Source organism: Phyllobates terribilis, unplaced genomic scaffold (assembly GCF_046119375.1).
Source record: "Phyllobates terribilis strain yellow unplaced genomic scaffold, ASM4611937v1 Scaffold_4__5_contigs__length_816908805, whole genome shotgun sequence".
Taxonomy (NCBI): Eukaryota; Metazoa; Chordata; class Amphibia; order Anura; family Dendrobatidae; genus Phyllobates; species Phyllobates terribilis.
The window spans coordinates 262,791,647-262,815,773 of NW_027362764.1; positions in this window are offsets into that span (position 1 = coordinate 262,791,647).

The following is a 24,127-nucleotide window of genomic DNA, read 5'->3' on the forward strand; positions in this document are numbered from 1 at the left end:
GTGGGGAGTCACACCATCCCAGCTGCATTCATCATCAGCCCCAGCGGACTGATGACTGACCACGCTCTCCTCCTCCTCCTCTCTGTCCTCTGGCCATGCACACTGAACCGACGGTATGACAGCTGTGCAGGTAGTACCATCTATAGTGCATGAAACTAGCTCCTGTCCTTCCTCCTACTCCTCCTCGTCCTCATTGTCACCCAATCCACGTTGGGATGAGATGAGGCTTGGCTGTGTGTAATCACCCTGTATGGTTCCTTGCTCCATCTCATTGTGCCGCGCCTGCAATGCATCCTCTTTGATTGTGAGCAGAGAGCGTTTCAGAAGACAGAGAAGCGTGATGGTGATGCTAATTATGGCGTCATCGCCGCTCACCACCTTGGTGGGGTCCTCAAAGTTTTGGAGGATGGTACATATGTCTGACATCCATGTCCGCTCCTGAGGTCTTATGTGTGGAGTCTGAACTGAATACCGATGACCTTGTTGATGCTGGTACTCAACAACTGCCCTCTTCTGCTCACAAATCCTTCCCAACATCTGCAGTGTAGAGTTCCAACGCGTGGTACATCACACACCAGTCTGTGAGCCGGAAGCTGCAAACGCTGCTGAAGCACGGCAAGGGTGGCAAAAGCTGTATCTGATTTTCTAAAATGAGAACACAGGCGGCATACTTTAACAAGCAGATCGGGCATCTCCGAGTAGGATTTGAGAAACCATTGAACCACGAGGTTAAGCACATGGGCCAGGCATGGTACGTGTGTGAGCTCGCCTCGCCTCAGAGTCGCCACCAGGTTCCGGCCATTGTTATACACGACCATGCCTGGCTGTAGGTTTAGCATTGTGAGCCACAGATCTGCCTGCTCTTTCAGAGCTGTCCACAACTCTTCAGCATTGTTCGGTTTTTCAGCTAAGCATATTAGCTTCAGCACAGCCTGTTGCCACTTGGCTGAGGCTGTGCTGCAGTGCTTCTAGCTTGTGACTGATGTGGTCATTTTGGAGATGGAGGCTGAAGAGGAGGAGGAGCCTGAGGAGTATGAGGTGCAGGAGCTGTAAACCGTGGGGGCAACCCTGATTGACCTAGGGCCCGCAATACTTGGCGTCGGGAGGACGTGTTCCATCCCAAGGTCCGACTGGGTCCCGGCTTCCACTAAGTTAACCCAGTGTGCCATCAGCGAGATGCACCGTCCCTGCCCACAAGCACTTGTCCACATGTCCGTGGTTAGGTGGACTTTACCGGTAACTGCGTTGTTGAGAGCACGGCTAATGTTTTGGGACGTGTGCTTGTGTAATGCGGGGACAGCACACCGGGAGAAATCGTGGCGGCTGGGGACCAAGTCCTCAGGGACGGCTGCCGCCATCAGGTTGCGGAATGCTTCCATCTCCACGAGCCTAAAATGCAACATTTCGAGTGCAAGCAGTCGTGAAATGTGAGAATTTAGTTGTGTGGCCTGTGGGGCTGCATATTTGTGCTTGCATTCCAAGGACTTGGGTATGGACAACTGAACGCTGCTATGGGACAAGGACATGGACATGCTTCCTGATGCTTCTACTTGAGAGTGTGCAACGACAGGTGCAGGGCAGGAGGTGTCTTCGCATGCACCATGGTCAGGGGATTGGCTTGCAAGCACAACAGCGGTAGAAGCAATGGTGCCACCCGCAGACACTGTTCCTGGACCCTGGGGTTCGGCCCACAAAGTGGGGTGCTTTGCTGCCATGTGCCTGTGGTCAGGCTGGTCGTTTTGCCACCCCTGCTGATGCTGGCCTGGCAGGTGGTGCAAATGGCCTTTTTGGGGTTATCGGCAGAGTCTTTAAAAAACAACCAGACTCGGAAAGACCTAACAGTTGTTCTGGCAACTTCTTTCGTGTCGCTGTTACGGGGAACGGTTGCCTGCCTTCTGTCTGCGGCCACCACACTGCTTCTTCCTGCCTGTTGGGGTGCTCTGCCTCCCTCCCCCTGTGTGCTGCTGTCCTCGCTCTGCATGTCCTCCTGTCAGTTACTATATCATCCACCACCTCATCTTCCACTTCCGCACCCTGGTCCTCCTCCTGACTTTCTGGCAATTGTGTCTCATTATCGTCCACCTCTTGTGACACTTTCCCACCATCGCCTTCGTGTGACCGTGGCTGCTCAAATATTTGGGCATCGCTACACGCGATCTCCTCTTGCCCCGCTTCAAGTGAACCGGGCGAGAGGCCCGAATCTATAAATGGAAAAGTGAACAGCTCTTCAGGGTGTCCAAGTGTGGGATCAGTTGTCTCTGGGTACTCGGCATGGTGGGAGGAAGGAGGATCATGGAGAGGAATATGCGGTCCAGACTCACGGCTACTGAGACTTGACCGTGTGGAAGACAGGGTCATGGTGGTGGTGGTGGCTAAGTGACTGAAAGCATTATCCGCTATCCAACCAACAACCTTTTGACACTGCTCTGGGTTCAATAGTGGTGTGCTGCGGTCCCCTAGAAATTGGGACTGGAGGGTCTGGCGAGAAGATGTGGGTGTTTGTTGTGGCACAATTTTGGCTTGCCCACGGCCTTGTCCTCAGCCTCTGCATGCACCGTTACCATCCCGTCCAGTTCCCCGTTCCTTGCCCATTTTAAATGGACGACATTATCTTCCATGCTCAGTACAAATGACTGAGTTTGGAGCGTACTTATATGTTATCCGTGTGATAGAGTAAACACAGTTTTAAATACTTGGCATGTAGGTAAGTAGTTTGAACAGCAAACTGCAGTGAATTGCTTCAATGACACACTAAAGGAAATCTTTAATGGAGGCCAGAAATGGCAGTATTTTCTGACAACGTATATGTGATCCGTTTGACGGAGAAAACACGGTTTTAAATAGCTGGATTTCTAGAGCTCTAATATTGAAAGGACCTGGCTGTATTCTGCAGTGCCAACAAGCAAATGGCGCAGAAAAACCGTGTTCTCAGGATTGCTTTTTAAGCAAATAATGAGGATTAAGATCCAAAGAAAAGTATTCCTGGCCCCTGAGACCTGGGCCTATTTCTAGAAATATCTAACAGCAGCAGAAGGCAGAATTGGAATGGAGCCTCTTGTGCTATATTCACTGCAGTCTGATATATACACACCCTGCCTATGCACCCTGCCTGCCTGATATCTCTGCAGATGGATTAGTCCTAAGAAGGACTGTTTGTTAAGATGGATATGTGTAATGTACGTTTTTTCTCCCTACACTACCTAATACACAATCAAATCTCTCCCTGACACAGCAGCAGCTCTCCCTACACTGTCTGATCCAGAGTGACTGTGACGAGCATGGCGGCGTCAGGTCTGATACAGACCTGATGACGCTGTGCGGCCAGCCAATCACTGTAATGCCCACAACCAAAATGGCTACGGCATTACAGTGCATAGCAGGTAATCCCTGCAGGTTCATTGGCTCTCTAAAGAGCACCAAACATGCAGGGAGGGGACCCGAGTTCCCGCCCGAGCAACCCGGAAATACTCGGCGAGCGCCGAGCATCTCTAGCAGTGAGATGCTCGGGCGAGCACCAAGCAGTAGCGAGCATGCTCGCTCATCACTAGCAGGTACCAATGGCCGAAAAAGATCGGGCCAAGACGGCGTTTGTCCTACCAAAGGGGCTCTATGAATTCAGCCGGATGCCTTTCGGGCTCACTAATGCCCCGGGAGATTTCCAACGCCTGATGGAACATTGCTTAGGCGATCTGAATTTTGAATCAGTCCTGATATATCTAGATGACATTGTGGTGTTCGGGACCTCATTTGAAGACCATATTGAGAAGTTACGTCAAGTTCTCCGGCGGCTCAGTTGTTACGTCCTAAAAATAAAACCAAAGAAGTGCAAACTGTTACAGAGTCAGATTGAGTATCTAGGTCACGTGGTGACGCCGTACTGGGTGCTGCCCGCGACCAGTAAGGTCATGGTCATGCAGGAGTGGCCACCTCCCCGTACCCTGCGAGAGGTTCGGGCTAACTACAGCTCCTTTCGCCTAGAGCTCCTGGCCCTGGTGTGGGAGATAACAGAATGCTTTGCCGAGTATTTAACAGGAGCTGAGGTGCTAGTCATGACAAATAACAACCCTCTGGCTCACCTAGAAAAAGCAAAACTCCGAGCGTTGGAGCAGCGGTGGGTTGCTCGCCTTGCTAAGTTTAACTATTGAATTAAGTTTTGCTCTGGGCGGGAAAACAGAAATACGGATGCACTCTCAAGGGTGCCCCTTGAGTCCTTGGGGGAAAATGTTGATGACCAGCTTGAGGACACTGAAACCCCTGACTTGGGGCAGGTACCTATCTTCCGAAGTGTGGTACATTTAAGTGGGGTGGCGTCAGGGATGCCGTGTGTTCTGGGAAAAACACCCTCGGATTGGGCGAAAGACCAGAACGATGGCCCTGACACTGCACTAATGCGCAATTGGGTACAAAAAGGGGTCTGGCCGCGTGCAGAGGAAAAGGCCCAGCTGTCCGCGGAAGGAATGAAACTACTGCGACAGTGGGATAAGTTTTGTGTGGAACATGGCCTCTTGTACCGTAAGGTGTACCTGCCATCTGAGCTGCAGCACCGGTACCAGCTAGAAATCCCTATGGGGATGGGTCCGGTGGTCGCTCGCGAGGCGCATGAGAAGGGGGCCTAGTTTGGGAGTGAAAAGACACTCCAGTGGCTACAGCGAGTCCTCTATTGTCCTGAATTGGGGGGGGATGGTGACAGAGGTGTGTCGGCAGTGTCAGGTCTGTGGGCTCAGTAAGAGCCCTGAGCAGCGGGCGCCCACGCAATCTATTAAGACTTCCTCTCCCGTAGAGCTGCTCATGATTGACTATGTCTTGATAGGATACTCAACGTCTGGGTATTCCTATTGCTTGGTAATGACAGACCACTTCACCAAGTATGCTGTAGCAGTGCCGACAAGAGATCAGACGGCGGAGTTGGTGGCTGAGGCCGTGTGTCAATATTTCATCCAGGTGTTTGGGTGTCCGCAAAGAATACACTCAGATCAAGGGGCATGTTTTTCAGGGGGCATTGTCGAGAGCGACACCTTACCATCCCCAAGGTAACAGAGCTTGTGAGCGCTTTAATCGGACTCTGTTGCAGATGTTGAGGACGTTAGAGGGTAAACAGCAGGTACGCTGGCCTGAGTATCTCCCCGAATTTATGTGTGCCTACAATAATAGAGTGCACAGCACTACTGGCTACTCACCACACATGTTGATGTTTGGGAAACCAGGGCAGGACATTGAGGATTTGAGCATGCCAGGTCCCTCCTCCAATCCTCCTCCTCGAGAACACCGGCAGCGATTAAGGGTGGTGCATCAGATGGTGGGTGAGTCAGGTGACCAACCCGTAATCTACATTGTAAGATGCTAGAACGGTGCTGGTTTGAAGATGCGGTCCCCGTTTCCACGGAACCACAGGCCGTGTCCCGAGGGGTGGGCATTCCTAATGCTCTTGAATTTGATGGTGAGTCTGCCTCTGAGCTTGCTTGCTTGCCCCCTGCGATCAATCTGTCCCCTTGTGTAGAGAGGGTTGAGAATGTGGTATGTCCTTCAGAGAACAGGGAATCAGGTCAGTTAACTGACCCGGATGATGTGGCACAGGTCGCCACACCTCAGGAGGGAGCAGCCTCATTGGCTTCCTCTGATGATACCGCTGAAGAGACTTCTGCCCCCTCGGGGATCCAGCCTGTTGGGGTGGGTCTCAGGAGAACAACTCGAGCTACGGCGGGTATACCCCCACAGCGCTATGCACAATACGACTTTGAGTGGGAAGGTGTGTCGAGGATGCCAACCTCTAGTGGGGTGGCATGTGAGAGTGTGAACTGTGATAGCAGCAGGAGAGCATTAGGACCCTGTGAGTTTTGCCTGGCTGAGCTCAGAGCAGGGGCAGAGCAGGAGACCCTGTGTTATGAGGGTCTCTGCTGCGTGAGATGCTGGACAGGGAGTCTGAGGAGAACTGCAAGGACTGAACTGCAATAAGACTCTCTCTTTACAAGCTTTCCTGTGGGAGTTGATATCCCCTGGCCCTGGTGAAGCTGTGTCCCTGATTAAGAACAAGTGCTGAGCTGGGGAAAGCTGTGTGGCTCTTTGGAGTTTTGTGGAAGTCCATGCTGAGTGGACTAGAGACTTTGTGCTGAAGGAGCCAAGTGTCGAGTGAGAGGGAAAGAGACTGAGGATATCATCTCTGTGACAGAGCGTGTGGTTGGTGATCTGGAAAACAGTGAGTGACTGCAAGAGGAGAGAAGGGGTCTGGTGCCATTCACATTGAGAGGATACTGACAAGCCATGTGAAGAGTTCTTCCCAGACCTTAACTTGAGGCGACAGGACTAAAGTCTGGACTCGGCAATGGCCGACAAGACAAGGAACCTTTGCTGTTTTTGTGAACGTTGCTTTTTATTTGACGCCAAAGTTTTCCCAGGACAAGCTGCAGCCACCGCGATTCACAGGCCTGTGATAGACCACATCTGAGGTTAACGTTACCGTAACTTTAAGATACCCGGGTATCCCTATACTAGGGGAATAAGAGCAATTGGTATAGTTTCATGCATTGTTATTGTTAATAGTAGTAGGATTGTACTCAGTGTGCCATCTCAGGGGTCCCTATAGAACACCCTCACTAGATTGACACAGTGTTTAGGTAAAATTATTCCAGATCTTTAGAATAATTCACATAAACTGGAAACCTTGAGATTGGCACATTGATTTCAGCTTTTGCTGATTTTGTGTATTTAGTAGAGACATTGTCACAGGTAGAACCTGAGACTGATTCATGCAATACTGAATTCTAGTCTAATCCCTGTTTTAGTAAAGAAAGTGTTGTTTCTTTCTGTCTCTGTCTCAGTTTGTGACTCACTGGATTCCTCTCGGACCTCCGGTCATTACATAAGGAGCACCCACAATTTCCTCCCAAATATGGGGGAAAAAGTGCACCTAGTAAACAGAAAAATGCGGCATCTATTTTTTTCTTTCTTTGTTATGATAGTGGTTGTAAAATCCGGCATGCTCTTTTGTCTGGGAAGAGCAGGACGGATTTCACAGGATTCGCCTGATGAAGCCAGAAGCTCCCATTGACTATGATGCGAGGTCACCTGGATCTGGCAGCGAGCAGGCAAAACGGCCAGACATCAGACCTCAGCATGCTGCGATTTCCGGCCGCCTCTTTTGCTGACTTGCGACAAGCCTCCCATTATAGTCAATGGGAGCATCTGGCTGTATCAGGAAAGTGCCGGATCTTGTGAAATCCGCCCTGCTCTTCCCAGACTAAAGAGCCTGCCGGACTTCAAAGCGCCCCAGTGCAAGAATTGTGTATGGCTTTCCACCTTTAAAGGGGTATTCTCATCTTGGAGATGAAAATACCCCTTTAAGTAACACATCATACAATAAAAACATGTTATACACACATAAGCACCCTGCACACAACACATACATCACACAACTCACGTCACATAAGCACCGTGCATACATGACACACACATCACACATGCACACATAACACACATGCACAGTGCACACATGACACATGTCACACCAGCACTATATACACAAACATCGTGAACATAGTGAGCACTATATACACAAGCACAGCGCACACATGACACACGTCACACAAGCACCATGCATACATGACACACACATCACACAAGCACTATATACACAAGCACAGTGGACATATCACACACATGTAACACAAGCACTATATACACAAGCATAGCACACACATGATGCACATATCTTATAAGCACCATGCACACATGACACACACATCACACAATCACTATTTACATAAGCATACATGCACACATGGCACACACATCACACAAGACCAATGCACACATGACACAAACGTCACACAAGCACCATGCACACATGACACACACGTCACACAAGCACTATATACACAAGCATAGCACACAAATGACACACACGTCACGAAAGCACCATGCACGCATGACAGACGCATCACACAAGCACTATATAAACAAGCACAGCACACAAATGACACACGTCACACAAGCACCATGCACACATGACACACACATCACACAAGCATCATGCACACATGTCATACACATGAACAAGTGCAGTGTGCACAAGTACAGGATATACACAAAACAAAATTCAAAACATGACAGTGAAGTCACATGGTTGCTTACTTACCTCATCCAATCCTGTCTCCATTCCAACAAGATGTATTCTGTACAAGGAGTATTGGGCCCCAAATGACAAGCCCAGCCCCCAAATGCCGCTAAGCTCTGCCCCCAAACACCGCTAAGCTCCGCCCCCAGGTCAACAAATTGCAAAGAGTTAAAACATTCTTCTTCACCCTTATGCCACACAGGTGTCATTGGTGCAGTTGCTCTGAGCTGGAGACTCCTTTCGGCTCACAAACACAGAGCAGTCTGCAGAGTCTCCTAACACAGGCTGCAAGCAGCATGAGAAGAGGATCCGAAGAGTGAAGCAGCACTAACAGGACTTTCTGCTGCCGCCACATGCAGGAGGAGGACACTGTGTTGACTGCAGGAGCTGCAGCAGTGACTGAAGAGGTCTCTCTCTTGGTTTCTCTGTCACTCAGCAGGGGCCCACTGGGGATTACACCGGTACCCCGCAAAGCCAGTCCCACCCTGAACCTGTGTCTTTCTGCCTTCCACACGGGCAATAGAATCTTAATTTTGTTCCTAGCTTCATTGGAGAAGTTTTTCTGGAGAATAGTTCTACTCATCTTATGATTGTTGCATGTGGTTTGCTGTGAATACCTCTAGCCTTCCTTTCTGGCTTTCTTTCGTGTTGGTTTTCTGCCTCCTTTCTGTGTACCCATTTTCTTTTCTTTTTATTCTGTGTGTCTGTTGTTTGATTGTGCCTTGTTTTTCCCCTGTCTGTCCAGTCGGTGTTACCCTGTTACTCCTACCCCTGTCCTCTCTGAGGAGTGACTCAGAGTCACAAATGGAATTTTCCTTTTTTTTCCGGTGCTTCACAGAAATTAACAAACTTCCCCACAGTAGTTTTGAATAATTTGAAGTGTGCAGTTTTTTAATAGTATCGCTTTTTGGGTGTTTCCAATTTTTAGGCCCCTCATAGTCAGACAGAATTTTGTAAATGTAATGAATGTAAATTAACCGTTTCCCGACCGCCCACTGTACATAAACGTCGGCACTGCCTGGGCTCTGTGCAGCGCCGATGTTTATGAACGGTCGGCGGTCTCGCAGCCCTCAGGACTCCCAGGGTCCTGCAAGTGCTGCGGTTGCGGTTCAGAGCGACAGCTCTGACAGGGGACATCATCGGGACCTGATTGGATCAGGTCCCAATGATGTTAACCCTTTGCTATTTTCTATATGCCATGATCTATAGTGATCGCGGCATATAGAAGATAGTGAGAGGAGAGGGGGTCGTCCACTTATCTCTCCGACGGCCCCCTGATGCCTTCCAGGACCTGCCGTTGTTATGGCATCTGGAGTTCACATGACCGCCTCCAGATCTGCCATATATGGTGTCCTGCGGAGCTCAGGCGAACAGCTGAGTCCAGCAGGAGACAGATAAGTGTGAAACTGTCAGCAAAGTTCTCATGCAATGTAATACATGTTTATTACATTGCATGAGAACAGTGATTAGAAAAATAAAAATTAATGTCCCATACAGGGACTAAGTAAAAATGTAAAAAAAAAGTCTAAAAAATGTTTTCAAACTGTTAAAAAAAATCACAAAATAAATAAAAATAAATAGATAAAATATTAGACCAATAAATCTGTATATTTAAGCAAAAACAAAAAGAGTACACATATTTGGTATCGCTGCATCCGAAACAACCCGATCTATAAAACTGTCACACTAATTAACTCCTTCTGTGCACACCGTAATAAAAATAAATAAAAAACGGAGCAAAAAACTATGCTTTTTCATCATATCGCCAAACAAAAAGTGGAAAAAATGGGATCAAAAAGCAAAATGGAAATAAAAATGGTACCGCTGAAAACGTCATCTTGTTCCGCAAAAAAAAGCCGCCATACAGCTCCATCAGCCAAAAAATAAAAAAGTTATAGCTCTCAGAATAAAGCGATGTAAAAAAATATTTTTTCTATAAAATTGTTTTATTGTGTAAAAGCGCCAAAACATAAAAAAATATACAGTAAGTGTAGTATCGCTGTAAACGTACTGACCTGAATAATAATGCTGCCTTATCACTTTTACCACACGCAGAACGGCATAAAAAAAACCCTCAAAAAACAATTCCTGAATTGTTGGGTTTTGTTAATTTTACCTCCCAAAAAACGGAATAGAAAGCGATCAAAAAATGTCACGTACCCAAAAATGGTACCAATAAAAATGTCAACTCGTCCCGCAAAAAACAAGCCATCACATGACTCTGTCACCCAAAATATTGAAAAATTATAGCTCTCAAAATATGGCGATGCAAAAACTAGATTTTGCAAAAAAAAGCGTCTCTTAGTGTGTGACAGCTGTCAGTCATAAAAACCTGATATAAATCTGGTATCTCTGTAATCGCACCGACCCGAAGAATAAAGTAATCTCATCACTTATACCGCACGAGGTAAATAAAACCAATTCTTCACCTGCTACTGATTTGTTTATTATGTCTCCCAAAGATTGCAGTAAGGCTCTGCTCACATTTATCCTGCGCTCTGCGCTGAGCACTTACACCAGAGTTTACATGTAAATCTCTGAAATACGTGATTCAGATGGAACCCATAACGGAAGATTCCCTGTAATGAGGCAGATATAGGCCACTGTGGATGCCATCTGGCCTGTGATCCCACGGTGTAATTTTTTTTAGGCGTGCATAAAAGTGCGGATGGCCACAATTTTGTGCACTTCTGAAAAAAAGGACACCGCTAAACAGAGGCCAGACGGAGTCCAGAGTAACTCTGCTGCCTCATTATAGTGAATGGATCCTGCAGGGGTTTCATTTGAATTACATCACTTGGAAATTTAGATGGAAACCCCGATGTAAGTGCTCAGCCTAGAGCGCCGGATAAATGTTACGTAAAATGTTCCCAATAAAAGCTTCAACTCGGTCCTCAAAAAAAGCTAGTCCCCACTCAGGTCTGTCATCTGTTAAAAATATAAGGGACTTCCAAGTTACTGGTAGCAGAAAGGCTCTGGAAAAGCGAAATGGCCCTTGCCCCCCAAAGAAATTCAGAAAATTTTGTGCTCCCAAATCCAAATGCCTAATCTACAATAATTTATTCTCCAATTGTCAAATAGCGCTCCGACCCTCCCAGATCTCGCCGTATGGCTAAGCGGTACGATACAGCCACACATGCCCTGTGTGAAAATGTAAAATCTGAGGGTAAAACATTTTTTTGTGGTAAAAATACAATTATGTTTTCTTCACTGCCCAATAGTAAAAATTTAAAAATTAAAAAATACTCACTACTTCCCTAGATGAAATCCTTGAGAGGTGTAGTTTACAAAATGGGGTCACTTGTGGGGGTTTCTGCTGTTTCGGCATGTCAGCGACTCTTCAAATGTGACATGGTGTCTGCAACCTATCCCAGCCAACATAGTGCTCCTTTCTCTTCCGAACCTGCCGTACACCAAAGCAGTAGTTTTCCTCCACATATGGGGTATCGGCGTACTCAGGAGAAATTGCACAACAAATTTCATGGTGCATTTTTCTCCTGTTATCCTTATGATAATGCAAAATTAGGGGATGAAAAACATTTTTTGTAGGAAAAATGTGAAAATTTTATTTTTACGGCTCAATATTATAAACTTCTGTGAAGCACCTGGGGGTGCAAGGTGCTCACCACACATCTAGATAAGTTTCCTAAGGGGTCTAGTTTCCAAAATGGTGTCACTTGTGGGGGGTTTCCACTGTTTAGGCACATCAGGGGCTCCCCAAATGCAACATGGCGTCCGCTAATTATTCAAGCAAATTTTACATTCAAAAAGTCAAATGGCGCTCCTTCCCTTCCAAACCCTGCCGTGCGCCCAAACAGTGGTTTTCCTCCACATATGGGGTATCGGCGTGTTCAGGAGAAATTGCAAAACAAATTTCATGGTGCAATTTATTCTATTACCCTTATGATAATGCAAAATTAAGGGATGAAAAACATTTTTGTGGGAAAAATGTGAAAATTTTATTTTTACAGCTCAATATTATAAACTTCTGTGAAGCACCTTGGGGTTCAAGGTGCTCACCACACATCTAGATAAGTTCCCTAAGGGGTCTAGTTTCCAAAATGGTGTCACTTGTGGGGGGTTTCCACTGTTTAGGCACATCAGGAGCTCTCCAAACGCAACATGGTGTCTGCTAATTATTCAAACAAATTTTTCATTCAAAAAGTCTAATGGCGCTCCTTCCCTTCCGAACCCTGCAGTGCGCCCAAACTGTGGTTTTCCCTCACATATGGGGTATCAGCATACTAATGAGAAATTGCACTACAAATTGTGTATTCCATTTTTTCCTGTTACCCTTGTGAAAATAAAAAAATTGAATCTAAAGTAACATTTTTGTGAAAAAAAGTTAAATGTTCATTGTTTTCTTCCACATTCCAAAAATTCCAGCGAAACACCTGAAGGGCTAATAAACTTCTTGAATGTGGTTTTGAGCACCTTGAGGGGTGCAGTTTTTAGAATGGTGTCAATTTTGGGTATTTTCTGTCATGAAGGCCCCTCAAAGTCACTTCAAATAAGAGGTGGTCCCTAAAAAAGTGTTTTTGTAAATTTTGTTGGAAAAATGAGAAATCGCTGGTCAACTTTTAACCCTTATAGCTTCCTAACAAAAAAAAATTTTGGTTCCAAAATTGTGCTGATGTAAAGTATACATGTGAAAAATGTTATTTATTAATTATTTTGTGTGACATATCTCTCTGATTTAAGGGCATGAAAATTCAAAGTTTGAAAATTGCAAAATTTTCAAAATTTTCACCAAATTTCTGATTTTTTCACAAATAAACGCAAGTGATATCGAAGAAATTTTACCACTATCATGAAGTACAATATGTCACGAAAAAACAATCTCAGAATCAGGGGGATCCATTGAAGCGTTCTAGAGTAATTACTTCATAAAGTGACAGTGGTCAGAATTGAAAAAATTGGCCCGGTCACGAAGGCAAAAACAGGCTCTGGCGCGCAGTGGTTAAAAATTCCTGCTAAGCTTTTAATATTTCTAACTTCCATAAAAAGTAAAAGAAGAATGATGCTAACGTAAAGTAGACATATAGGAAATGTTTTTTGTGTGGCATGACTGTTTGACTATTTGGTTTAAGGGTATAAAAGTTCAAAGTTTGAAAATTGCAAAATATTAAAAAATGTCATCAAATTTCAGATGTTTTCATAAAAAGACGCAAACATTTCAACCTAAATTCAACACTAATCATGAAATAAACAATATCGGAATCACTGGAATATGTGGAAGCTTTCCAAAAGTTATTAGCACATAAATTGACACATCAGAACTGAAAAGGGGTTCTAGGTTATTACAGGGTTAAACCTGATTAGGAGGGACATTTATTGTGTAATTTTTCCAGTCACGAACAGCAGAAATTACTTTTTAGTGCATAAGTAGAGCAGTTTCAAGTTGAAATTGATCGTTTTTAATCGTATGGTAGGAAGCACTGAATTTTTAATCTTTTACAATATTTTGTTAGATAAGACATTCACAGACACAGCAAAGTTGAATATATTTATTCTTTTCATTTTTTAAACATCTTGTTTTTCAATGGGTGAAAAGGAAGATGATTTGAAATTTTAGGTTTTTTTTCATCTTATAATTTCTTAAAACTTTTTTACTCTTTTTTTATTTGCCTTAATCACACGATTACTTTTTCATATATGCAATACATCAGTATTGTAATATATAGACAAAATCATAGTCTCCTATGAAGCCCAACTTGTGACTGGGAACCATAGAAGTACCAACATGACAGGCACGGGGGCCTTCAGCAGGCTTCCGGCTGACATGGCAATCCATTGGCACCCTGTGACTTAGTTGTTGGAAGGTAAATGGTATAATGGAATGGCTCGTTGCCTGGTCTGCATGTCTTAAATGACGCACAAATTGATAGCATCATCTAGGGTATTAACATCAGCATTTAGGGGATTAACAGAGCTCAGGTCCAATCGCTACTGTTAAAGGCAGATGCTGGCTGTATAACACTGCCAGCATCTACCGGGAATCATGCAGACTCAGCTCACTCTTACGCACTCGACATCTGCTGTACATATATGGCAGATGTCTTTAAGAGGATGATTAATGAAAAACTATGTGAAGAGTATATTAATTTTCCTATATATGCTTTTCAGATCATTTAAATTAGCTATGTTAGAAAAAAATAAATAAATTGCAATCTTAAAGGCAAAGTATTTTTTCCATTCCTGCTTTGCTGTAATATAACCCATACAATTTAGCCTTCAGTCTGGACCACTAATCGCGTTTCGATAACCCTTTTATCATGAACTCTGATTGTCTGGAAAATATGAAGACAGTACACAGTGGAGTGGCATGTTTGCAGTAAAGTGTTACACGCAGTACATATTATGTCAGCATGCTTTTGATTCCAGCTGATGTGTTTTATTTTCAGCCATGTCATTCATTGGACGCTGCAGATAAAGGATAAAAGGATGGCTTGAGGACCTGAAGACATTCTTTTGGAAGGTCAAGAGCACACAGTGTTGAAGAATGCAATATTATCATGCTTTAGGAAAAGTAATGACAGCTGTTAACCAGGCATTGTACTTCATCACATGCGGTAACTACGCCTATATAAGTGTGTCTTTGCCCTGATATGGTGGACTTACATATGCATAGATGATCATTTGCTAACCAGCAGTCATATCAGTTCTTCTTCCAAAGATAACATGTTAAAAATAATTTTCCAAGGTGATGACAAAAAGCTTAAAATCACTGCAAGGTGTTTTCTATGGACCGCGTAAAATATTATAATTTTATTTAAAACGTAACATGTCACATACAAATTTGGTAATAAATAGTAATAGACACTGAAGACTATAAATGAGCGGATCGATCTGTGAAAGATCAAATTCGAGTCAAATTTCCAGAAATTCACGGCTTCATGTAAACTTGAGCATTTTGAGGTTCGATTCATGGTTCACAAAAGAAAAACATTACACAGCACCATTACCCACACTGCTGAAGTATCAGAGAGCAGACAAACGTAATTTTACCACATGGACCTCCCCCTAATGCCCTGCAACTATGACATCATATGGATTATCATAACTTGTACAGTGGTGGTCAGTAACTGGGCCATCCCAGATCAGCGGTTCCGAGTGAAGCACAGTTTGTACAGCAGTGTCCTTTTTCCATCTCCAGAGTCACTAGGTAAGTCTTTCATTTTTGTAGAGTTTAAGCTTTTGTGATCAGCTGGGTCCTCTCTCTCTCGTCTGTAGAGTATAAGCATAAGCTCTTTTGGTCAGCGGGGTTCTCTCTTTCTCTCCTATAGAGTGTAAGCTCTTATGGTCAGTTGAGTCCTATCTTTCTCTCTTGTTCCTCTTCCCCACATGTATTTTCTGAGCAATTTCAAGCTTTTTAGTGTTGAGATTTGTGCAAATTTATTTGCAGAAAAACAATTTTTGGGGAAAATTTGGCTAAGTGGATGAATTTGAATTTCAAAAGATCCGCTCTTCTCTACTGAAGACCCAATTTACATGTAATAAATATGGCATGTTTCCGGAAACCATAGAAACAATCGCCATTGTTTATCAAATTGTGTTTTTTCCCAATGTGTTTAATTCCTTTGAAAGTACATTGTGGAAATAGTCCCATTTGTATTTCAAAGTTACAGTATGTGTGATAATTGTAATGTTATCAATGTCCATCTTTAGGATTAAAACAATTAAGTGCATTCTGGAAATCTGTGTAAATATAACTTAGCATGTTAATTTGTATGGGTACAAAAGCGTTTTCTTAAAACAAGCCCAACCTAAAGTATTAAAAAAATGTCAGGGACATCAGCTCAATTGCTTAGTCTATAGTTATTTTAAGCTGGGGTTTCCCATCAAAAATATTTATAACTTATTTGTAGAAGTAGTAAAGGTACGATGGCTGAGGGCCCAACCTCGACTAATTACTAGAACAAGGGTCTCACTTCTACAATTTCTCCTTAGCACATGACCATAGTGAGGAAAGATTTAAATGGAGAAATGATTGAGCATATGAACTGCCACTACTTTTAAAGTCTTTGGGAACGACTGTATGTGTCAGAGGTAAGACCTACAGTGCTCACATGTTGATCACTTATTCCATTGAAATGTAAAAATATATTTTATGTGAAACCCTTTTTAATAAGTGTAACATCCCTGGTGGCGTGCCTACTTGGCTTCCCTTACCTCACCATGCAAGCACGCTGACTTGCACACCAGTCCAGGCCGTGCAGTGTGTTCTTTATCCTCTGTTTGCTGAGCATGCTTCCTGGCTGCATGCTTAGGGTGGCCGCGCCTGTACTTCCTGATTCTTAAAGGAACAGTGCGCACATTCCTAATGTGTCCCCAGCCTATTGCTGAGAGGCAATCGGTACTTAAAGCACCTCTACCTTTTGGGAGGTGCCTGAGCAACGCTCTCTTTCAGTGTGTTCTGTGCAACTGCTGAGTTGCCATGTCCTGTCCTGTTTCTAGCCTGTTTTTGTCACCCTGAAGGCCTGAACCCTTAACCTGTTTGTACCTCTGTTTGAATTAGGACATTTTCCTGTACCTGTTTGTATCTATGAATATAGCAGGAGAAACAGAGTTTATATAGGCATAAAACCAGTATAGCTTTATTAGATACACAATAGTAAAAAAGCCACAACAGTGGCGACACAGAGTAAATAACAAATTACAAAATACAGTACATGGTAACATATATAGAGAGTATGTGTAGCAAAAACCCCCCCAAAAGAAGGGGAGTGGTAAGCAGCGAGCATATAAGATATACCATAAGTAGAGAGTATCCGCACAAGTGTGCAGGTATGCATAGAATGTCAAAAAAAATTTCATTCAAATGCCGCTTACCAGTCACAAATAAGGGAGGGCCAGCAGAAAAAAGGTGACAGGCAGACCAGGAGCAGGGTAAACTCAAGGCACTAAGTGACCAGAAAGGAGCCTCGACGCGCGTTTCGCCCCGATATTATGGGCTTTCTCTGTTTGTATCTATGTCTGATCTTTCGCTTTACCTCCTGTCTGTTCCAGTAACTTTCTCATAATCTGCAATGTCTGAACCAGTCCCTATCTCCAATCTGTTGTCTCTGTGCTACATTTTGTAAGTTGTGTGTCCACCTGCTACTTCATAGTAAGTACCCTGTGTGAATCTGGCTTTCTGTCCCGTGACCCTCTCCTTGTATTGATCCTCTGTGTACTTGATATTGTCTTGTGCTAATCTGACCCTGCCTTCTCAACAAGCTGCTTGCCTATTGCCCTGTAGCCCATCCCAGCATTGTGAAGGTCTATAGTTGTGTCCCTGGTGTCCTTAGACAGTTCTTTGGTCTTGGACATGGTGGAGAGGTTTGGGCGTGATTGATTGTGTGGACAGGTGTCTATTATACTGGTAATGAGTTCAAACAGGTGCAATTAACACAGGTAATGAGTGCAGAGTAGGAGGGCTTCTTAAAGAAAACTAACAGGTCTGTGAGAGCCAGAATTCTTGCTGGTTGGTAGGTGATCAAATACTTATCTCATGCAATAAAATTCAATTAAATTATTTAAAAATCATACAATGTGATTTTCTGTTTTTTATTTTTAGATTCATAGTTGAAGTATACCTACGATGACAATTACAGACCTCTTCATTCTTTGTAGGTGGGAAAACATGCAAAATCGGCAGTGTATCAAATACTTATTTTCCCCACTGTACAAAATACTGAGTTGGCAATGCATGGATTTCAAGACAAGTTTCTTGCAAAACAAATATACATCTTTAATTATAATGAATTTGTGGAGCCATTAGGGAAAAGGATAAAGCCTTTTTATAATACTGATTTATTGTCACAAGTAAGTTCATGCAATCATAAATTGATGAAAAGTTAAAAATGATGTTCTTATTCAACAATGAGTGTTGTAACATTGTTTTGATTGCTTGGTCGACGTGGACTCCGAAAGTTTTGTACCTCTTTTTTTGGGATTTTCATCCATCCTCTCTCCTTTTCCTCCATCTAAATAACTCAGATCTGAGAATAAAAAAAAATTGGGCAATAGTGCCAGCTTCCTGTCAAGTGTGGGCTAGAGTAACAACTCAAAAAAGTCTCACCTGATGCCATCTTGTCTTTCTGAGTATCCAGTGTTAGTGGTAAACACTGCAACTTTAAAATGAAAGGCCTATTTGAGCCCATTTGAGGGCTAATAATCAAATAATAAGAGGGCTTTCAAAAGCTATATTCTATGTGCTCAGAACAAACACATTAACAATAGTGATGAGCGAGTATACTCGCAAGTACTCGGTACTCGCCCGAGCATCTCAGTACTTGAAATGCTCGGAGCTTGCCGAGTACTTGCGAGATGCTCGGGCGGATGCTCGGGTTCCCTCCCTGCATGTTTGGCGCTCTTTAAAGCGCCAAACAACATGCAGGAATTGCCTGCCACTCACTGTAATGCCGCAGCCATGGTGGTTGTGGTATTACAGTGATTGGCTGCCGGCACAGCATCATCAGGTCTATATCAGACCTGGCGCCGCTGTGCTCGTCAGTCTACTCCGCAATCAGGCAGTGTACGGAGAGGTGCTGCTGAGCTAGGGAGAGATTTGGTTGTGTATTAGGTAGTGTAGGGAGAAAAACCGTACATTACACATATCCATCTCAACAAACAGTCCTTCTGGGGACTAATCCATCTGCAGAGATATCAGGCAGGCAGTGTATATAGGCAGGCAGGCAGTGTATGTAGCAGACTGCAGCGCAAATAGCACAAGAGGCTCCATTCCAGTTCTGCCTTCTGTTGCTGTTAGACATTTCTAGACAAAGGCCCAGGTCTCAGGGGCCAGGAATAATTTTTTGGGGATCTTATTCCTCATTATTTGCTTAAAAAGCGATCCAGAGAACACCGTTTTTCTGCGCCATTTGCTTGTTGGCACTGCAGAATACAGCCAGGTCCTTTCCATATTACAGCGCTAAAAATGCAGCTATTTAAAACTGTGGTTTGTCCGTCACACAGATCACATATAATTGCACTGAAAATACTTCCATTTTTGGCCTCTATTCAAATTTTTTTTCAATGTATCAGCAAAGTTTTTGACACCGGTTTGCTGTTCAAAATAGTTACCTACAGGCCAGGTATTTAAAACTGTGGTTTCTCCGTTACACAGATCACATATACGTTTTCTGAAAATTCTGCCATTTCCGGCCTCCATTCTAATTTTTTTCAGTGTGTCAGCAATGTTTCAACACCGGTTTGCTGTTCAAAATAGTTACCTACAGGCCAGGTATTTAAACTTTGGTTTGTCAGTCACAAGGATCACATATACTTTTTCTGAAAATTCTGCCATTTCTAACCTCCATTCTAATTTTTTTCAGTGTGTCAGCAAAATTTTCGACACTGGTTTGCTGTTCAAAATAGTTACCTACAGGCCAGGTATTTAAAACTGTGGTTTCTCCATCACACAGATTACGTATAACTTCACTCCAAATTCAGCCATTTGTAGTGAGCGTGGAAGATATTGTCCTCCATTTAAAATGGGCAAGGAGCGTGGCAATTAACGGGGAACTGGACGTAATGGTGCATGCAGAGGCCGAGACCATGGGCAAGCTGAAATTGTGCCACAACAACTTTCCTGTCCCAATTCCTAGGGGACCGCAGCACACCACTATTGAACCCACAGCAGTGTCAAAAGGTTGTTGGTTGGATAGTGGATAATGCTTCCAGTCACTTAGCCACCACCACGGCCCTGTCTTCCACACGGTCAAGTCTCAGTAGCCGTGAGTCTGGACAGCATATTCCTCACCATGATCCTCCTTCCTCCCACCATGCCAAGTGCCCAGAGACAACTGATCCCACACTTGGACACTCTGAAGAGCTGTTCACTTTTCCATTTATAGATTCAGGCCTCTCGTCCGGTCCACTTGAAGCGGTGCAAGAGGAGATCACATGTAGCGATGCCCAAATATTTGAGCAGCCACGATCACACGAATGCGACGGTGGGAAAGTGTCACAAGAGGTGGACAATGATGAGACACAATTGCCAGAAAGTCAGGAGGAGGACCAGGGTGTGGAAGTGGAAGATGAGGTGGTGGATGATATAGTAACTGACCCAACCTGGCAGGAGGACATGCAGAGCGAGGACAGTAGCACACAGGGGGAGGGAGGCAGAGCATCTCAACAGGCAGGAAGAAGCAGTGTGGTGGCCACAGACAGAAGGCAGGCAACCGTTCCCCGTAACACCAACACGAAGGAAGTTGCAGTACAACTGTTAGGTCTTCCCGAGTCTGGATGTTTTTTAAAGACTCTGCCGATAACCTCAAAAAGGCCATTTGCACCACCTGTCAGGCCAGCATCAGAAGGGGTGGCAAAACTAGCAGCCTGACCACCACCAGCATGATCAGGCACATGGCAGCAAAGCACCCGACTTTTTGGGCCGAACCCCAGGGTCCAGGAACAGTGTCTGCGGGTGGAACCACTGCTTCTTCCGCTGTTGTGAATGCAAGCCAATCCCCTGTCCATGGTGCATGCGAAGATGCTTCCTGCCCTGCACCTGTCGTTGCACACTCTCAAGTCGCAGCATCAGGAAGCACGTCCACGTCCGTGTCCTATCGCAGCGTTCAGTTGTCCATACCTCAGTCTTTGAAATGCAAGCGCAAATACGCAGCCAATGCCCCACAGGCCAGACTACTAAATTCCCACATTTCACGACTGCTTGCGCTCGAAATGTTGCCTTTTAGGCTCGTGGAGACGGAAGCATTCCGCAACCTGATGGCGGCGGTTGTCCCTCGGATCTCGGTCCACAGCCGCCACTATTTCTCCCAGTGTGCCGTCCCCGCATTACACAAGCACATGTTCCAAAACATTAGCCTTGCCCTCAACAATGAAGTTAACGGGAAAGTCCACCTAACCACGGACAGTGCTTGTGGGTAGGGATGGTACATCTCGCTGATGGCACACTGGGTTAACATAGTGAAAGCTGAGACCCAGTCGGACCTTGGGACGGAACACGTCCTCCCGACGCCAAGGATTGCGGGCCCTAGGTCAATTAAGGTTGCTCCCACAGTCCACAGCTCCTGCACCTCATCCTCCTCAGCCTCCATCTCCGAAATGACCACATCAGTCACAAGCTGGAAGCACTGCAGCACTGCCTCGGCCAAACGGCAACAGGCTGTGCTGAAGCTAATATGCTTAGGTGACAAACCGCACAATACTGAAGAGTTGTGGACAGCTCTGAAAGAGCAGGCAGATCTGTGGCTCACACCGCTGAACCTACAGCCAGGCATGGTCGTGTGTGACATTGGCCAGAACCTGGTGGCGGCTCTGAGGAGAGGCGAGCTCACACACGTACAATGCCTGGCCCATGTGCTTAACCTCGTGGTTCAGCGGTTTCTCATCCTACCCAGAGCTGCCGGATCTGCTTGCTAAAGTACGCCGCCTGTGTGCCCATTTTAGAAAGTCAGCTACAGCTTCCGCCGCCCTTGCCGTGTTTCAGCAGCGTTTGCAGCTTCCGGTTCACAGACTGGTGTGTGATGTCCTCATGCATTGGAACTCTACACTGCAGATGTTGGGAAGGATTTGTGGGCAGAAGAGGGCAGTTGTTGAGTACCAGCATTAACAAGGCCGTCGGTATTCAGTTTAGACTCCACACATAAGACCTCAGGAGTGGACATGGATGTCAGACATATGTACCATCCTCCAAAACTTTGAGGACTTCACCAAGATGGAGAGCGGCAATGACGCCAAAATTAGCATCACCATCCCGCTTCTCTGTCTTCTGAAATGCTCTCTGCTCACAATCAAAAAGGATGTATTGCAGGCAGAGCAGGATGAGATGGAGCAAGGAACCATACTGGGTGATTACACACAGCCCATCCTCATCTCATCCCAACATGGATTTGGGTGACAATGAGGAAGAGGAGGAGTAGGAGGAAGAACAGGAGCTAATTTCATGCACTATAGATGGTACTACCTGCACAACTGTCATACCGTCTGTTCAGAGTGGATGGCCAGAGGACAGAGAGGAGGAAGAGGAGGAGAGCATGGTCAGTCATCCTCTTGGTGAGGACACTGAAGTCTTGCCTATTAGCAGTCTGGCATGCATAGCTAAGTTTATGTTACGCTGCCTTTCCCATGACCCTCGTGTTCTCAAAATTTTGTGTTACAGTCATTACTGGTTTGTGACACCTCTAGACCCACGCTACAAGGAGAAATTTATATCTCTTATTACTGAGGCGGACAGGTCTACAAAAATGGGGCAGTACCAGCAGGCCCTTGTGTGTGGAACTATTAAAAAAATTCCCATCTGAAAACACTGGTGGCAGAGGTCACAGTTCGTTGGACAATCAAGGAGTACAGGCAAGAGAGACACAACTTCAATCCAGCAGAGGCAGGGGAACACTGTCAAAGTTCTGGGAGAATTTTCTCAGCCCCTCCCATCTCACAGGCCCTGAGGTGCAGGGTACTCTCACAAGGAGTGCAAAGTTTGGGAAGATGCTGAGGGAGTACCTTGCTGCCCTTACCAACGTCCTCCGTGATTCCTATGTGCTTTATAATTATTGGGTATCCAAGCTGGATACGTGGAATGAACTGGCTCTCTACGCCTTGGAGGTCCTGGCCTGCCCTGCCGCTAGCATTTTATCAGAGCGGGTTTTTAGTTCAACTGAAAATGCTGACAGGCTGACTCTTATAAAAATGAACAAGGGCTGGATTGGGCCAGACTTCTCAACACCACAGAATGATAGCAGGGTAACAAACTCAAATCCAGTGTCTGTTTTTGGGAGGCGTATTCCTCTTCACACCCACACGTGGTTATACGCTTCCTGATTCTGGCTATTTTCTCTTGTCCTCCTCCTTCTCCTCATCCTCATCCTCCACCACCATATCACCAGGGTGACCGTGGTCCGTGATGCAACACCCACATAATTTTTTTAAAGGGTGTTTACGATGCCCGTAAAAAAATTTTTTTATACAGTATGTTCATGTATGCCTCCCAGGGGTAAATGTTTGTCAGCCCATACTCTTAGTGCATGGGCATTGCAAGTATAGGAGACCCGCTCCTTTCTAATGGGAGCATTTTTTATGAGGCCCTCCTCCACGTCTCTTTCAAGGGGCATTGGAGTGCCTCCCAATTTGTGGCAACACTTGCATTCACTGCATAGGCAAACACAATGGGAGACCCACTTCCTAATAATGGGAACATTGTTTTCAGGAGGCCCTCTGACCTACACGTCCCTTCCAAGGGGCATTGGAGTGTCTCAAATTTTTGGAAACCCTTGCATTCACGGCATAGGCAAACACAATGGGAGACCCACTTCCTAATAATGGGAATATTGTTTTCAGGAGGCCCTCTTCTAAGTCTCTTCAAAGTGGTACTGGGGTGCGTCCAAATTTTGGGCAGGCCTGCCACTCACTGCATATGCAATAACAGTATAGGAGACCCACTCTTTAGTAATGGGAACAATAAAACATAGCCGGCTGATGGCTCTCTAAGAATAGTGAGGGCTGACTGCTGGCCCTTTAAGAATAGTAAAGGCCGCCTGATGGCCCTATAAAAATAGGCTTTGCGACTTTCATAGTCCCTCCTTCATAAAAGAAACACAATGTTTCTGATATCTTACACACCACATGGCCAGATAAGGTTGTAAAATGTTAAAATGACATTTCCTGGTGAATGCATTTGTCACGGTTGAAAGCAATGCAAAAGTGCAAAAACGCATCAAAAACGCTAAGAGTGAACATAGTCCAAGGTGTGGAGGAGTATTTTTGTTTTTGGTTATTTATTTTGCTTTATATACAAGTCATTACCCTGGAAAGGATGTTCCTTAACATATTTCCCAGGAAAATCCATTTTGGTTTCGTTTTTGTATGTTTTATTGTGAGTCTGTAAAAGTGGCGTAATACCTCTGACAACATTGTTGACAGAAGTGACGTGGGAGTCAGAAATGCTTCCAGGGGTCTTCCCCATGCTGTTCCCATCGATTTGGTCAATTTTTAGGTCCTCTGCAGACCGCCGGGGGGAGCCGCCTGAAAAATGCTCGAGTTTCCCATAGACTTATATTGGGCTCGTTGCTCGGG